Below are 6,000 nucleotides of genomic sequence, written 5' to 3'. Positions count from 1 at the left end.
AGCAGTCATACTAGTGCGGGTGGAAGATGCACATAAGACATGGAGCATTCATACTAGTGCGGGTGGAAGATGGCACATAAGACATGAAGCAGTCACACTAGTGCGGGTGGAAGATGCACATAAGACATGGAGCAGTCATACTAGTGCGGGTGGAAGATGGCACATAAGACATGAAGCAGTCACCCTAGTGCGGGTGGAAGATGCACATAAGACATGGAGCAATCATACTAGTGCGGGTGGAAGATGCACATAAGACATGGAGCAGTCATACTAGTGCGGGTGGAAGATGGCACATAAGACATGAAGCAGTCACACTAGTGCGGGTGGAAGATGCACATAAGACATGGAGCAGTCACACTAGTGCGGGTGGAAGATGCACATAAGACATGGAGCAGTCATACTAGTGCGGGTGGAAAATGCACATAAGACATGGAGCAGTCATACTAGTGCGGGTGGAAGATGGCACATAAGACATGAAGCAGTCACCCTAGTGCGGGTGGAAGATGCACATAAGACATGAAGCAGTCATACTAGTGCGGGTGGAAGATGCACATAAGACATGGAGCAGTCATACTAGTGCGGGTGGAAGATGGCACATAAGACATGAAGCAGTCACACTAGTGCGGGTGGAAGATGCACATAAGACATGGAGCAGTCATACTAGTGCGGGTGGAAGATGGCACATAAGACATGAAGCAGTCACCCTAGTGCGGGTGGAAGATGCACATAAGACATGGAGCAATCATACTAGTGCGGGTGGAAGATGCACATAAGACATGGAGCAGTCATACTAGTGCGGGTGGAAGATGGCACATAAGACATGAAGCAGTCACACTAGTGCGGGTGGAAGATGCACATAAGACATGGAGCAGTCACACTAGTGCGGGTGGAAGATGCACATAAGACATGGAGCAGTCATACTAGTGCGGGTGGAAAATGCACATAAGACATGGAGCAGTCATACTAGTGCGGGTGGAAGATGGCACATAAGACATGAAGCAGTCACCCTAGTGCGGGTGGAAGATGCACATAAGACATGAAGCAGTCATACTAGTGCGGGTGGAAGATGCACATAAGACATGGAGCAGTCATACTAGTGCGGGTGGAAGATGGCACATAAGACATGAAGCAGTCACACTAGTGCGGGTGGAAGATGCACATAAGACATGAAGCAGTCATACTAGTGCGGGTGGAAGATGGCACATAAGACATGAAGCAGTCACCCTAGTGCGGGTGGAAGATGCACATAAGACATGAAGCAGTCATACTAGTGCGGGTGGAAGATGCACATAAGACATGGAGCAGTCATACTAGTGCGGGTGGAAGATGGCACATAAGACATGAAGCAGTCACACTAGTGCGGGTGGAAGATGCACATAAGACATGAAGCAGTCATACTAGTGCTGGTGGAAGATGCACATAAGACATGGAGCAGTCATACTAGTGCGGGTGGAAGATGGCACATAAGACATGAAGCAGTCACCCTAGTGCGGGTGGAAGATGCACATAAGACATGGAGCAATCATACTAGTGCGGGTGGAAGATGCACATAAGACATGGAGCAGTCATACTAGTGCGGGTGGAAGATGGCACATAAGACATGAAGCAGTCACACTAGTGCGGGTGGAAGATGCACATAAGACATGGAGCAGTCACACTAGTGCGGGTGGAAGATGCACATAAGACATGGAGCAGTCATACTAGTGCGGGTGGAAAATGCACATAAGACATGGAGCAGTCATACTTGTGCGGGTGAAGATGCACATAAGACATGGAGCAGTCATACTAGTGTGGGTGAAGATGGCACATAAGACATGGAGCAGTCATACTAGTGCGGGTAGAAGATGCACATAAGACATGGAGCAGTCATACTAGTGCGGGTGGAAGATGCACATAAGACATGGAGCAGTCATACTAGTGTGGGTGGAAGATGCACATATAAAATGAAGCAGTCATACTAGTGCGGGTGGAAGATGGCACATAAGACGTGGAGCAGTCATACTAGTGCGGGTGGAAGATGGCACATAAGACATGGAGCAGTCATACTAGTGCGGGTGGAAGATGCACATAAGACATGGAGCAGTCATACTAGTGTGGGTGGAAGATGCACATATAAAATGAAGCAGTCATACTAGTGCGGGTGGAAGATGGCACATAAGACATGGAGCAGTCATACTAGTGCGGGTGGAAGATGCACATAAGACATGGAGCAGTCATACTAGTGCAGGTGGAAGATGCACATAAGACATGGAGCAGTCATACTAGTACGGGAGGAAGATGGCACATAAGACATGGAGCAGTCATACTAGTGCGGGTGGAAGATGGCACATAAGACATGGAGCAGTCATACCAGTGCAGGTGGAAAATGCACATAAGACATGGAGCAGTCACACTAGTGCGGGTGGAAGATGGCATATAAGACTTGAAGCAGTCACACTAGTGCGGGTGGAAGATGCACATAAGACATGAAGCAGTCATACTAGTGCGGGTGGAAGATGCACATAAGACATGGAGCAGTCATACTAGTGCGGGTGGAAGATGGCACATAAGACATGAAGCAGTCACCCTAGTGCGGGTGGAAGATGCACATAAGACATGAAGCAGTCATACTAGTGCGGGTGGAAGATGCACATAAGACACGGAGCAGTCATACTAGTGCGGGTGGAAGATGGCACATAAGACATGAAGCAGTCACACTAGTGCGGGTGGAAGATGCACATAAGACATGGAGCAATCATACTAGTGCGGGTGGAAGATGCACATAAGACATGGAGCAGTCATACTAGTGCGGGTGGAAGATGGCACATAAGACATGAAGCAGTCACCCTAGTGCGGGTGGAAGATGCACATAAGACATGAAGCAGTCATACTAGTGCGGGTGGAAGATGCACATAAGACATGGAGCAGTCATACTAGTGCGGGTGGAAGATGGCACATAAGACATGAAGCAGTCACACTAGTGCGGGTGGAAGATGCACATAAGACATGAAGCAGTCATACTAGTGCTGGTGGAAGATGCACATAAGACATGGAGCAGTCATACTAGTGCGGGTGGAAGAGGGCACATAAGACATGAAGCAGTCACCCTAGTGCGGTTGGAAGATGCACATAAGACATGGAGCAATCATACTAGTGCGGGTGGAAGATGCACATAAGACATGGATCAGTCATACTAGTGCGGGTGGAAGATGGCACATAAGACATGAAGCAGTCACACTAGTGCGGGTGGAAGATGCACATAAGACATGGAGCAGTCACACTAGTGCGGGTGGAAGATGCACATAAGACATGGAGCAGTCATACTAGTGCGGGTGGAAAATGCACATAAGACATGGAGCAGTCATACTTGTGCGGGTGAAGATGCACATAAGACATGGAGCAGTCATACTAGTGTGGGTGAAGATGGCACATAAGACATGGAGCAGTCATACTAGTGCGGGTAGAAGATGCACATAAGACATGGAGCAGTCATACTAGAGCGGGTGGAAGATGCACATAAGACATGGAGCAGTCATACTAGTGCGGGTGGAAGATGGCACATAAGACATGGAGCAGTCATACTAGTGTGGGAGGAAGATGCACATATAAAATGAAGCAGTCATACTAGTGCGGGTGGAAGATGGCACATAAGACATGGAGCAGTCATACTAGTGCGGGTGGAAGATGGCACATAAGACATGGAGCGGTCATACTAGTGCGGGTGGAAGATGCACATAAGACTTGGAGCAGTCATACTAGTGTGGGTGGAAGATGCACATATAAAATGAAGCAGTCATACTAGTGCGGGTGGAAGATGGCACATAAGACATGGAGCAGTCATACTAGTGCGGGTGGAAGATGCACATAAGACATGGAGCAGTCATACTAGTGCGGGTGGAAAATGCACATAAGACATGGAGCAGTCATACTTGTGCGGGTGAAGATGCACATAAGACATGGAGCAGTCATACTAGTGTGGGTGAAGATGGCACATAAGACATGGAGCAGTCATACTAGTGCGGGTAGAAGATGCACATAAGACATGGAGCAGTCATACTAGAGCGGGTGGAAGATGCACATAAGACATGGAGCAGTCATACTAGTGCGGGTGGAAGATGGCACATAAGACATGGAGCAGTCATACTAGTGCGGGTGAAGATGGCGCATAAGACATGAAGCAAGCATACTAGTGCGGGTGGAAGATGCACATAAGACATGGAGCAGTCATACTAGTGCGGGTTGAAGATGGCCCATAAGACATGGAGCAGTCATATTAGTACGGGTGAAGATGGCCCATAAGACATGGAGCAGTCATACTAGTGCGGGTAGAAGATGCACATAAGACATGGAGCAGTCATACTAGTTCGGGTGAAGGTGCACATAAGACATGGAGCAGTCACCCTAGTGCGGGTGGAAGATGCACATAAGACATGGAGCAGTCATACTAGTGCGGGTGAAGATGGCACATAAGACATGGAGCAGTCATACTAGTGTGGGTGAAGATGGCACATAAGACATGGAGCAGTCATACTAGTGCGGGTAGAAGATGCACATAAGACATGGAGCAGTCATACTTGTGCGGGTGGAAGATGCACATAAGACATGGAGCAGTCATACTAGTGCGGGTGAAGATGGCACATAAGACATGGAGCAGTCATACTAGTGCGGTGGAAGATGGAACATAAGAAATGAAGCAAGCATACTACTGCGGGTGGAAGATGGCACATAAGACATGAAGCAATAATACTAGTGCGGGTGAAGATGGCTCATAAGACATGGAGCAGTCATACTAGTGCGGTGGAAGATGCACATAAGACATGGAGCACTCATACTAGTGCGGGTGGAAGATGGCACATAAGACATGAAGCAGTCACACTAGTGCGGGTGGAAGATGCACATAAGACATGGAGCAGTCATACTAGTGCGGGTGGAAAATGCACATAAGACATGGAGCAGTCATACTAGTGCGGGTGAAGATGCACATAAGACATGGAGCAGTCATACTAGTGTGGGTGAAGATGGCACATAAGACATGGAGTAGTCATACTAGTGCGGGTGAAAATGCACATAAGACAGGGAGCAGTCATACTAGTGCGGGTGGAAGATGCACATAAGACATGGAGCAGTCATACTAGTGCGGGTGGAAGATGCACATAAGACATGGAGCAGTCATACTAGTGCGGGTGAAGATGGCACATAAGACATGGAGCAGTCATACTAGTGTGGGTGAAGATGGCACATAAGACATGGAGCAGTCATACTAGTGCGGGTAGAAGATGCACATAAGACATGGAGCAGTCATACTAGTGCGGGTGGAAGATGCACATAAGACATGGAGCAGTCATACTAGTGCGGTGGAAGATGGCACATAAGAAATGAAGCAAGCATACTAGTGTGGGTGGAAGATGGCACATAAGACATGAAGCAATCATACTAGTGCGGGTGAAGATGGCTCATAAGACATGGAGCAGTCATACTAGTGCGGTGGAAGATGCACATAAGACATGGAGCAGTCACACTAGTGCGGGTGGAAGATGGCACATAAGACTTGAAGCAGTCACACTAGTGCGGGTGGAAGATGCACATAAGACATGAAGCAGTCATACTAGTGCGGGTGGAAGATGCACATAAGACATGGAGCAGTCATACTAGTGCGGGTGGAAGATGGCACATAAGACATGAAGCAGTCACCCTAGTGCGGGTGGAAGATGCACATAAGACATGAAGCAGTCATACTAGTGCGGGTGGAAGATGCACATAAGACACGGAGCAGTCATACTAGTGCGGGTGGAAGATGGCACATAAGACATGAAGCAGTCACACTAGTGCGGGTGGAAGATGCACATAAGACATGGAGCAATCATACTAGTGCGGGTGGAAGATGCACATAAGACATGGAGCAGTCATACTAGTGCGGGTGGAAGATGGCACATAAGACATGAAGCAGTCACCCTAGTGCGGGTGGAAGATGCACATAAGACATGAAGCAGTCATACTAGTGCGGGTGGAAGATGCACATAA

Source organism: Jaculus jaculus, chromosome 1, assembly GCF_020740685.1.
Source record: "Jaculus jaculus isolate mJacJac1 chromosome 1, mJacJac1.mat.Y.cur, whole genome shotgun sequence".
Classification (NCBI taxonomy): Eukaryota; Metazoa; Chordata; class Mammalia; order Rodentia; family Dipodidae; genus Jaculus; species Jaculus jaculus.
Note: the sequence above shows the minus strand (reverse complement) of the source record.